General features: G+C 42.4%; 1 protein-coding gene across 4 annotated transcripts in view; it reads left to right on the top strand.

Moving 5' to 3' along the window:
* The window catches only part of PRICKLE1 (prickle planar cell polarity protein 1), a 108,586-nt gene that overhangs the window by 27,532 nt on the left and 68,825 nt on the right, over positions 1 to 12,229 (top strand). The window contains exon 2 of one of the 4 annotated variants that reach the window (XM_036065604.2): positions 7,707 to 7,862. The exons of the other annotated variants lie outside the window; for them this stretch is intronic. The gene's annotated coding sequence lies outside the window, so the exon portion shown is untranslated. The remainder of the gene's footprint in view (positions 1 to 7,706; positions 7,863 to 12,229) is intronic. 4 annotated transcript variants of the gene reach the window in all.

Raw genomic sequence — 12,229 nt, 5'->3', positions numbered from 1 at the left:
GCTTCAGCCATGGCAAAGCACAGACGTAACTAAATAGCTGCCCTGTCCATAATAAAATATGGAAATAAATGCTTGCCCTCCATGGAAAATTGGATCACATATTCTCTCTTTCTCGCTCTTGGTCTCTGACGTTATATCTACACCATCCAACAAATAGTCCCAGACAATAGAAATGGTATAAATAAGTTTGAATACTGAGTTTGAAGATTAAGAATAAATAAATGTCAAAAGATTTCCCATTTTATCTGGGGTATCGAAAAATTTACTTCTCTACCTTAAGTTTGAAGAACTTACTCCTGTTCACTTCTTTTCCAGGGTGTGTAGAATGATCGGTTAGCGCATTAATTTTGTGAAGCAATGTTCAGGGCACGTGATTAAAATTGTTTTACTTGCCTGCCCTTTGTGGATTGTATAAAGCCCTTCAGCACAGGCCCCAAATTTCACCTCTGGAATGTAGCTGCCCCCCCCATCCCCCGCTTGGGCACATGATAAAGACTGCTTTAATTAAGGTCAGTCCAGTCAGGTAGGATGGATACCAGAACCAAGAGCAGACCGGTTGCCTGTAGCTAAGGAAAGAGAGACCAGGATGTTTCCCTTCATGTGAAAAGTCTTAAGTAGGTTTTATTTTGGTACATTTTAATTAGGAAGGTGTGTTTAAGCATCTTGATATCAAAATAACTTTTCTGAATATAAGATCTCTGACAGCAGGCGTCTGGCTGGCTCAGCTGGTGGAGGGCGTGGCTCTTGATTTCGGGGTTGTGAGTTTGAGCCCCACCTTGGGTGTAGAGATTACATTAAAAAAAATAAAATCTCAAAAAAGAAAAAAAAGATCTCTGACAGCTCCAATGGACTATATAGATTAAGGTTGCTTTCTAGAAGCCACTAGATAACAGTCTGAAATGAGATAGGATGGTAATGACAAGGAAGAAAAAATGATTTCTTTGTAGGAGTTTCGGTGCTTGTCTGGCACTTCACAGAGACCTGAACTCACTGTCTTTTGATTTTGTTTTTTTTGGAGGTGGTTGGCGGGGGAGGTAGAAATGCTCCTTTTTCAAACTCCTTAATGCTCCCAACTTCTTAATTTTGTACAGAAATTTACCCTCTTCGATTGCAGCCTAAAAGCTAGGACTTCTTACAGATGAGAAATGTATACAGCCAATCATGCAATTGAGAACACCTGGTTAAATGTCAGATTAAAAAATTCCTGCCTGTTTGCTAGCTCTTTCACTAAGAAAATTAACTAATTCAATAAACTTGCACTTCCAGCGCTGAGCTCTGCCTCCTCCACGTAGCTTCTCTTGGCTGCAGTTTATACTGTATCGATTATATATATATATATATATATATATTATATTATATATAGTACATATATATAATATAATATATATAAATCAGCTCTGGCTCTTGCATGGGAAAATGAGGTTCTTTAAAAGAAGATAAGGTCCGAAAAACCAAGAAATAGCACTTTATTACTTTCTGTAAGACGACTTTTAAAACAGAGTGTTTCTTTGTAGCTTAGTGACCCAAAGGCAACAGCAGTGCTTGTCCCCGCAAGTTTGGGATCCAGCGCCCACTCCTGGCTGGCATCTGCTGGCCCCGGGTAGAGGCGGCTGGGGGACCCAGACAAGCAGCGTCCTGTTGGAGACCTTCCCTGCATTTTCCACAACAGCATCGGAATTTTCCTAAGGCAGTTTCACATCTGGAATTTTAAAGAAAGTTTGCCCTTCAATAAAATGGCAGTAAATCTTAGGAAACATTGTGCTTTTTTGTTTTAATTAACCTGGCATTTCTCTTACTAAACTATTAACAAATTATTGGCTGTTCCCTCCCTTTTTCACCCTTCATGGTAATAATGAACAAAGAGAAGAATTATGAAATGCTCTTTTGTGTGTTACTTTTGAATGAAGGTGGTATTCTTATTCCGCAGGGTATCTCTTACATTTCTTACATAAGAATATGTATATACTAATCTAAGGCATAAATATTACATTTTATTTATGCGAAAATACAATTATTTTATTATGAAAATGTGGAGTTTGTAGGATTAAACAGTATTGAAACACATTTCTGCTGAGTGGCTTGTGTGTGACCTGCCTTTATCCAGTTTTTAGAGACGCTGTCGTATTTGAAAACCTGATTGGGAAGCTGTCATCACTACAATATGCCAGTTACTAAGCATGTGAACTATCTCTCTAAAAGCCAATTTTAATGAATTCAGCCTGCTTTTAGAATAGCCTAATCAAATTCTGAAGGAGACAGTTTCTTATTTTAAAATGTCAAAGCTGTTCACTTTTTGATTGAAGAAATGCAATTGGGATGATTTTGGAATGAGTATCTTAGTGTGTGTTTGAGGAACCTTTTTTATAGAGAGAGAGAAAAACTTTGCATGGTTACATAAAACAGTCATGAAACCTAGAATTTTGATTTGCCAATTTTGTAAAAACAAGATGCCTCCCACAGAAACCTCAGAATTGTAATAATTCAAGTGTTCTACGAATTGTGCATGACAGATAACATCAGGATAGATCCCATCCTCCCAATGCCTAAAGCAACTTTTAAACAAACATGGGCATCTTTAAAAATAGAGCTTTTGCAGAAAGGAAGAGAGGATTGTGTGTGAACGGTGCTATAAAATCTGGAGTTGTATTTGCTATTTTGATTATTGATTTGCCCCCTTATTTTGAGGGAAGCATCGGGGGGGGGGGATAGTTGCAAACTAGAGTCATCCCCTGCTCTAGTGTACAGAGATCTGAACTACTTGAGCTTGCAAGTTATTTAGAATTTCAAATGCATTTTCCCAATGGGACCAGGTCCAGTTCGCTTGTTTCCTTCATTTGTCCCTTCCTTCATCCATCAGCTTATTGGGTTGTTCCTCATTCCAGGCATTGTTCCCAGGCCAGTCCACAAAAGGTTAAGTAGAATGCATATGTTTGGAATAAACATTTTATTTAAAAACCGTCTAACCATTGTCTTAAAGGCTTAACTCAGTGCAGCTATGACGAGGTTTTTGGTCCCTAGGCCTGGAAATTAATAGCCTGTTTTGGTGTGTGTTCTACACCGAGTGTAAGCTCTTTGAAGGGGGGCACTATTTCTTTCTAGCCTGGTTACCTGGCACATTGCAGATGCTTAGAAATATTTGTTAAATATTTGAATCCTTCTTTGAAGCCCATACTGCGGTCTTGTACAGTAGAAAATTAAGAAGTCAGGTTTCACTGTAGAGACTTCTTGACTAATTATAGAACTCATTTGTTCAGGGGCGCCTGGGTGGCTCAGTCGTTAAGCGTCTGCCTTCGGCTCAGGTCATGATCCCAGGGTCCTGGGATTGAGCCCCGCATCGGGCTCCCCGCTCAGTGGGAAGCCTGCTTCTCCCTCTCCCACTCCCCCTGCTTGCGTTCCCTCTCTCGCTGTCAATCTCTCTGTCAAATAAATAAATAAAATCTTAAAAAAAAAAAAAAAGAACTCATTTGTTCAGTCATTTTTTTAAAAATTTTTTTCAAAGATTGCATCTATTCATTTGAGAGAGAGAACAGAGGGAGAGTAAGAGGGAGAAGCAGACTCCCTGCCGAACAGAGAGCTCAAAGCGGGGCACGATCTCAGGACCCTGAGATCATGACCTGAGCTGAAGGCAGACCCTCAACCAAATGAGCCATTCAGTCACCCCTCATTTGTTCAGTCATTTGATAAAGATGGACTGAGGCCCTACTTTGTGCTAGACCCCGTCTCTGAATAAGGGTCAAGATGCGAGAGCGCAGACCTGGACCCAGACTGCGTGTTTGAATTCTGGCTACCGCACTTGCTAGCTGGATAATCTCAAGCAGTTCACTTAATCTCTTCTGCAAAGTGGGGGCAATAATAGTCGTTCCCTTCAAGGGTGGTTGTAAGGATTAAATGAATTACTTTCTAGATGATGCGCAGGCCCTGTATAGGTTTTAGTTATCACTGTTGTTGTGGCTATGGTGGTGATGGCCGTTAGGAAGAACAAAGACAGGTGTGTGGGGGGGATGCAGCTGGACAGATAGGAGGACCCCGTCGTCTCCATCTGGGGGCTTCTTCCTCTGACCGGGGAAGCCAGTGAAACCTTTTAAGCTGGGGGAGGGTGGAGATGCAGTCATTGGCTTTTTGCCTGTGCCAAGGCCAGAGAACTTCACTTAGGAATTTCAAGAAGCAATTGCCCAGGGCACCCTTGTAAGTGACCACTTGAACATAATCAACAGGACTTTATGTCTGAATCCCAGAAAAGAATATTGATTGTATTCAGGAACTGAGTGGGGTGGTAAATGTTTGCTTACCTTCAAAGTGGAATTAAGAGACACATAATATCTCAGACTTACCTTCAGGCTATTTGAAAAGAAACTCAAATTTGGTGATTAAATACTGAAAGGTGTCATTCTTTTTACTCCCTAGGCCCCTTGGAATAATGGAAGGCTTATATGCACTGGGAATAGGGGTAAGGCTATTGCTAATTAGGAATAACCAAGTAGAATTTGAAGAAGATGCTATATGGAAATAATAAATAGAATAATAGTAAATCATTCTAGAAGGATTCTACGGGGACAGTTTTAGAAAGCTATTCTTTAATAAGTAAATTTAATTTCTTATTGTTAAAATATTTGGAATGTATTATAACTTACAAATATTCATTTGTTATATTTCACAATTATGTGTTAAACCATAAAAAACCATAATGAGAAAAATTTCAACCCTTAGCTCTTATGTCATTTGAAACTTGACAAAACATTGGAAATAATTATTTTTGTGCTTCCTTACTTAAAAAATTAGTTATGTAAATGTAGTACTCAGGTAGATATATGTTGTGAAAGATATTAAATTTTAGAGGTAGGAATAAGAAAAGCAAAGAAAAGAAATGTTGCTAAACTCATCTTATACTCCCACATAAGATTTTTGGTTTCCACATTTTTAAACACAATAATACTATTTAATCCAAAGGAAAAAAAAAAGGTACTTGGGCTAAGTTTATTCTATTTCCGTCTATATTCTCCTGGAATTTGTATATTCTACAAGAGTTTGGAGATTTTTTTTTTAAAGCCACCCACAAAAGTGGTACTTTTAAATGGACCATGCCATCTAAGTGTCTGAATCACACTACCTAGTAAGGTACTCTGAGTTATTTAAAAAAAAAAAAAAGCTCTAGGTCCATTCTGTTTTCTTCAAACTAGAGGAATTTTCATACTAATACCCATTATTGCCAAGTGCCTTAGGGAAAGAGTTGCTGAAGGGAACTTGAACCTAAGTTTTAGGGGGAAAGTCTATGTTTTAAAACCTCTACTATGAACTTGGATTTGTCGGCATTAATAATTGATTCCTTTTATTCTCTTGGCTTTGGCTAAACATCTTGTTTAAACCTGAAATTTCCTCTTTTTTTAAGATTTACTTATTTAATTCGCGTGTGTGGGGGGAGGGGCAGAGGGAGTGGGGGGGAGGGGCAGAGGGAGAAGGAGAGGAAGGCAGAGAAGCAGACACCCCGCTGAGCACAGTGTCCACTGGGAGGTGATGGGGGGGCTTGATCTTATGACCCTGAGATCATGACCTGAGCTGAAACCAAGAGTCGGGCACCTTTTTTTTTTTTTTTTTTAAAGATTTTATTTATTTTTTGGGTGCAAGAGTGAGCTAGCGAGCAGGAGTGGGGGGGGAAGGGCAGAGGGAGAAGCAGACTCCCCACCAAGCAGGGAGCCCAATGCTGGGTTTGATCCCAGGACTCTGGGATCATGACCTGAGCTAAAGGCAGATGCCCAACCGACTGAGCCACCCAGGCACCCAAGAGTTGGGCACCTTAACCAACAGCCACCCAGGCGCCCCAGAATTTTCCTCTTTTTAATAGGAATGTGCCTGACCTCATGTGATGCTTGCACTGTTGTATATAGGCTGCTGGTTCCTCCATGGAATAACGTGTGCACCGTTAAGGAGTCTAAAGGGACATATAGGGGTCACCTCTCACCTTTGGAACACATCAGCGTCCTATTCCAGATTCCTTTTTAAAAGATAATTAGGGAAATATGTTTCCATTATTTTCTTAGAAATAGTGTCTTTCTCTAAGAACAATTTTGGTCAATTTTTATAGTGTTCCACATAATTCTAAGAGTTTCCATTTAAAGATTATCAGTTATTTTACTTCTTTGCTCATTTGTATTTTCTAATTTCTTTACAATAAGAATGATAGGTACTATGTAATGAGCACTTAATACATGCAAGGCTTATGTGCATTATCTCTCTCATTTTTTTGAAGATTTTACTTATTTATTTGACACAGAGAGAGAGAGCGCACGCACAAGCAGGGGGAGTGGCAGGCAGAGGGAGAAGCAGGCTCCCGGCTGAGCCGGGAGCCCTTTGCGGGACTCGATCCCAGGACCCTGGGATCATGACCTGAGCTGAAGGCAGCCGCTTAACCGACTGAGCTACCTAGGCGCCCTGCGTTCTCTCTTTTAATGTTCATAATAATAAGCAAAATGAATTCAGTTCTAAGACCCTTTATAGCATCAGCTTACTTTTAGCGCTTACCACAACTCAATGGGGATTTTTATTATCCGCATTTTTCAAAGGAGGAAACTGAGGCAGACATTCCGTGACTTGCCGGCTGGTCACTCAGGGTAAGTGGCAGAACCGGGCTTGAACGCGGCAGTCCAGCTGTCCACCCCACTCTTAACGGCTGTGCTGTGGCACACTCCACTCCATCACGTCCGGATTACCTGATACTGCCTGTAGTTTATGGATGGCGGACCTGGAGCGCAAGGAGGTTAACTAACTGGCCCACGATGACAGAGCTGGGGAGACACCCAGATCCCTCTGATTCTAGAGCCCAGATACCTTGCAATAATGTGTTACAATGGACTGGTTTGGAAAAAGAAAAAAAAATGGGGGGTGGCAGACAAATATTCATATTCTGACCCCACTTCCCTGTTTGCCATAAAATCGTTGTGTTTACTCGGCTTTAGAACGGGGTCTTTACGGACATTCCTGAGAGAGCCGCTGCTGGCTGCGACCGCTGGGGGCTGCCTGAGCCCAGCTCTTTGCACGTCCTCCGCTCCTTTCCCAAAGAGGAGGAAGGATGCCTCCTCCCCAGCACTGATGCCCCTGGCGCTGGTGGTCCCTCGGGAATCTTACTGATTTCTGTGACTTTCCCGCTCGTCCCTGCAACGGGGTTGGCCATACTGTAACTCACATTTGTGGGGCTAAGGGAGATTTCAGCTGGTATCTCTCATACTTTACAAAACTCATCTTTTTCACCCGAATGCCATTCTGTAGGTTAAGGACCATCATAAGGACTAGTTGAACATTACGGAACCAGAGTGGGAGTTTTTGGTGGGCTGGGGTGGTGTGGTTCGGCTGCTTCCTACCAAATGGTTTTAAAAATTCAAAATCTTGCATTGCATTGGTTAAAAACCGTGTGGTCTCTGCCTGTGAAATTAACCGAGCTCTAGCGTTGGACCCATCCAAAGGCAGACGGTCGACTGGCTGCTTTTCTGAAGGGAGGATGTCCAAATAAACATCTCCTCCTCCCTTGGGCCACACACAGAGAGGAGAAAGCGACTGGAGCTGTTAGCCCCAATGTGTGTGTTTCTCTTTGCTCTGCCCTCCTCCTTCTTTATTTATTTGCCACCGGACCGCAGTGGCGCCCTTATTCCTCACAGGTGGATCAATATTTACAGCCACTGAGGGGAGACGTTGGTTCTTCTCTTCCCGTTCTGTAGGCTGCTGTTTTTCTGGGGCTCTTCACAGCTGCTAGCAGAGCTGCTGTTAGAATGACCAGGAGCTTTGAGAGATGGCCAGTTCAAAGGAATTCTGTTTGGAGCGCTCACAGCATCTTCCTGTTTGCTAGGAGAGGAAAATAACTCGGCTACACACAGGTAGGAGACCCAGAAGGCGGATATGTGGTTTACGGTAGACGTTTATTTCCCCATCTTTATTTTTTCTCATGATCACCTCAACATTCTAGTGTGTGATCACCACCATCTGTACAATTATAGTTATTTAACCTCTGTAAGTTTAAAATTGAAGGTTGCATAGGTGCATATTAACAAGGGTGGTGCTGATAAATAAGAAATAGGGGCAGCTGATCACAACAGCGTTTTTAAATTAATGAATGCGATTGGCTTTAATTATAAAAAAAATACATATGTCTAGCAGGCTTCCTCAATAAGCCTCTTTTATGCTGACTGTGGCACATTTTTCCTCAAATAATTGCAGAGCTCAGCTTTATCATTAAGCAGATGGTTTCTATTAATTCCCAAGGAAAGTAAATGATTGCAATTTACCAAATACTCAAAACTCGAAGATTTTAGAGTTCAGTCCTACAACTTCAGGCATGAATCTGTGTGTCATCCTTTTTTTCAGGGGATGCAGAGGAGAGGAGCCCTTCTAACAATTTCATAATATCCCCCAGTTTAAATAGGGGCTTTGAAAGTCATTTTGGGAGTCCTCAATGCTGAATTAGAGCTAAATCCCTGTTTCCTGGCTGGTTCTAAATTTCCGTAGTGTTTTTGGTCTCTATTTTTGTTGTTTTGTTAGCGGAGAAGGGGTTGAAAATGTTCTAGATAAATTTGAGTGCCAGCTGAAAAAAGTCCAAAAACTGTAAATTCAGGTAGTACCATAGAGGTTATTTCTTTTAAACAAATGCTACGTTGATGTTTTGTCCTATTGGACAACACGTGTGAGATCATTTCATTGGCAGTTTCAAAGAGAAGATAAACTGGTGGAGAATATCCCCATGCAAGTCCACCCTCTCCCCCTGCCCCCCATTAAATAAACTAATGTTTGCAGGGGATTTCTTCAAACTTGTTGATTTTAACCAAATAATATTGATTCCTCTCTTCATTTTAAAGTTCAGTCATTTGCTTAACAAATTCTGGCTTGGGTGGGCTACCGTGTGCGAGGGGCTAGGGCTTGAAGGAGAAAGGATTGTGTCCCTGATTTCAAGGGCTTACAAAGCAGGTAAACCAAGGCAGTTCTATCAGATACCCAGACGGGCAGCACCTCAGTACATGGGCAGGTGTCAAGAAAGAATCAGAACAGAAATAGCACTGCAGCTAAGACCAGAAGGATGAATAGAAGCTTTCCAAACTGTGGGCACGGTGGTGAGGGAAGAGGGTGTCAGAGAGGCCCCAAGGCGGGGTAGGTTCAGGGACCTCTCAGGTAATTAGACGTTGCCAGAATGCAAGTTTTAAGGGAAGAGTGTTGGAAGCTCAGGTCAGACTGGTCGGCTAAGGCCGGGTAATGATGCCCTTTATGTCTTGCTAAGAGGAGTTAAGATTTTAATCCTATAGGTGATACTCTTTGAGGCAGCAGTCCAGAGAAAAGATAGATTAGAGGAGGTGAGAGGAGACTGGGGAAAGGAGTGAGCAGTCTCTTGCCAAACCTCGGGAAGAGAGAGCAAGGAGTCTGTGGTGACTTTTAGGTGTCCGGTTTAGACAGCTGTTGGATGAGGCATGTGCACTCTATGAGAAAGGGACTGTGGGAGGAGAAAGCAGAGGCTGCCTTTGAGTCATGGAGAGTTGATGGTCAGTATGCAGGGGCGGGGATGGAGGGTGAGGGGGTATGCGGTCCCAGAGCGTAAAGGAGATCTGTGGCTTTGAGCCCCAGTAGGCCCTAACCTGGGAGCTCTGAGCGTGGCTCGTGGACGTGCAGCAAGACAGGCTTAACGGCGATGGATATTTTAACCCTGGGCTCTTTGAACTGTTTGTTTTGTATTCACACAAACCCCTTCGGTGTGGATCCGGCTAGAGCTTGTGGGGCATGTACTCTTGCCCCCCCCAAAGTTCAGCAGTGCACTTGGTGCCGCCCCGCGTGCCTGGGAACACCCAGAAATCAGGGCCGCTGGCAGGGGCCCGAGCCATTCATTTATGGTGCTCCTCGGATTTCTAACCTAGCTTCCTGTGGGGCGAGGCGGCCCTTGTCTCTCCCTTCTTCTCATACCAAATCACAGAACCTCTGAGATGCAGCTTTGCAGCCTTATCATTAGTTTAAACTGGAGATGGAGTTGGGACAGGACAGCACATTCTGCCTGAAATAACGACCTTCGTCTTCCTCCCCTCCTCTGCAAATACCGGCCTTTAGGGCCCAGCTCAGATCCCACCCCCTCCCTCTTTGACCACTGGCCTGAAATTGGGCGTGCCCTGGCTCCTTGGACCTCAGTATTTGGCACCCCTTATTTGCCACTTAGCTTACGCTGCTTTATGCACTAGGTTATTCTGGTGAGTGTGGATACCTTATACTTTTTCTGGATTGAACTCTCCTCATGGAATTAGCCTGTATTATCCTCTTTGGGTCCCCTCCTCTGTCTTTTATTGAATAGTTATGCTTAGGAAGAACATAATAAATATTTTTGTGTGAAGATATTAGGGGATCTCTTTTTTTTTAAAGATTTTATTTATTTTTATTTATTTGACAGAGAGAGGCACAGCGAGAGAGGGAACACAAGCAGGGGGAGTGGGAGAGGGAGAAGCAGGCCCCCAGCCGAGCAGGGAGCCTGAGGTGGGGGCTCGATCCCAGGACCCTGAGATCATGACCCAAGCCGAAGGCAGACGCCTAACGACTGAGCCACCCAGGCGCCCCGATATTAGGGGATCTTAAAGATATAGGATGCATTTTTTCCTACGACACAGACCATGAGTGTTTAACATTGATTTTCCTCTCTTACAAATTAAAATTTTCAGTTCTAAACATAGCTGCCTTTATTAGAGACATAGTATTATTAATCCGAGAACCTTGGAAGTAGGTTTATCCAGTGTCCAGCTTTTCATCTGAATTGGCCTAATAATAATAGCTGATGTTACTTGAGCATCCCGTATGTTAGCCCATCCAGTCTTTAAAAATAACATCATGAATTGGGTGCATTATTTTCTCCATTTTACAGATGGGGAATATGAGCCTTAAAGAAGGTAAGGAACCTGCCCGGAGACACACAGCTGTGAAGGGGCAGAGCTGGAACATGTGTCCAGCTGGGGTCAGCTCCAACATCAAAGCCTGGGGTTCTATCCATTGCAATATGCTCAGGCTCTTGTGCATCCATTGCATTACATAATCTGCCCAAGGACCTCCTGGAAATCTGTTGCTAGCCTTATTTACAGACGATTAAATCTATCTGGTGCCCAAGCCTTTGCTTTGTCAACTGTATACCCTTTCCTCTTATTAGCACTTGCTGGGAAGATGCCTCGGGTGCGGGTTTGAGGTAGCTCATCTCTAAGAACCCTCCCATTCTAAGATTCTGTGTAATAAAAGCTAGATATGGGGCGCCTGGGTGGCTCAGTCGTTAAGCGTCTGCCTTCGGCTCAGGTCATGATCCCAGGGTCCTGGGATCGAGTCCCACATCAGGCTCCCTGCTTGGCGGGAGGCCTGCTTCTCCCTCTCCCACTCCTCCTGCTTGTGTTCCCTCTCTCGCTGTGTCTCTCTCTGTCAAATAAATAAGTAAAATCTAAAAAAAAATAATAATAATAAAAGCTAGATATATCCAGGAAATACCATGACAAAGAATGAAATTATTCCACTTACAGAAAGTAACCTGCTCTAGATTGCTTTTATTAGTGAGAATGCATGAATACTTGGAACCTGCAGCTAATTATAAGGAACGAAAACAAAAATGTCGGTTTTATTTTGTCACACTATTAACAAGTAATCGAAATGGCTCATTTGAATTTCTTTCTTTTCCCTTCTTGCGAAAGAGTTGAAATGCAATGAAAGTGTAGGGCCCGAAGACAGACAACAACCAACCAAAGAAATAGAGTTCTTGGAAAATTCATAAAATGACATAATTTAGCCAGTAAATTTAAGAGTTTTATTGCCTTGCTAGAAAACTCGATGCTCACTGAAGTTGGCTTCAGAAATTCTTGAGTACTAAGTGGACGATTCACTACTTTGAAGGGCCCCAAGTGAAGAAGAATATGTAGTTCTTCCATTAATTTTTGCCTCAGATATTCCCGAAAGCTGGATAGTACAGAGTCCACAGTAAGTCAGGTGAAAAATTCCTTCCATGGCATGAATCTGTTTTTATTTAACTTGTGTTAATGTCCACTACTCCCATTTTGTCTCTATGTAACATAGTTTTGTCTGTGATTGATTACCAGTACATTTCAAATTTATGTATACTGTGATTTAATTAACCTTACCCTTAAGCAATGTATTTTGAGACATATTAATGAGGTGGGAGTCTTTTCAGAGTTTTCATAATTTATACATCCTTCTTTTTTTGTTTTGGCTTGGCATCAAACTTTGAAATTCT

The sequence above is a fragment of the Halichoerus grypus genome, chromosome 6 (assembly GCF_964656455.1).
Source record: "Halichoerus grypus chromosome 6, mHalGry1.hap1.1, whole genome shotgun sequence".
Lineage (NCBI taxonomy): Eukaryota > Metazoa > Chordata > Mammalia > Carnivora > Phocidae > Halichoerus > Halichoerus grypus.
This window is presented reverse-complemented; position numbering and strand designations above follow the sequence as displayed.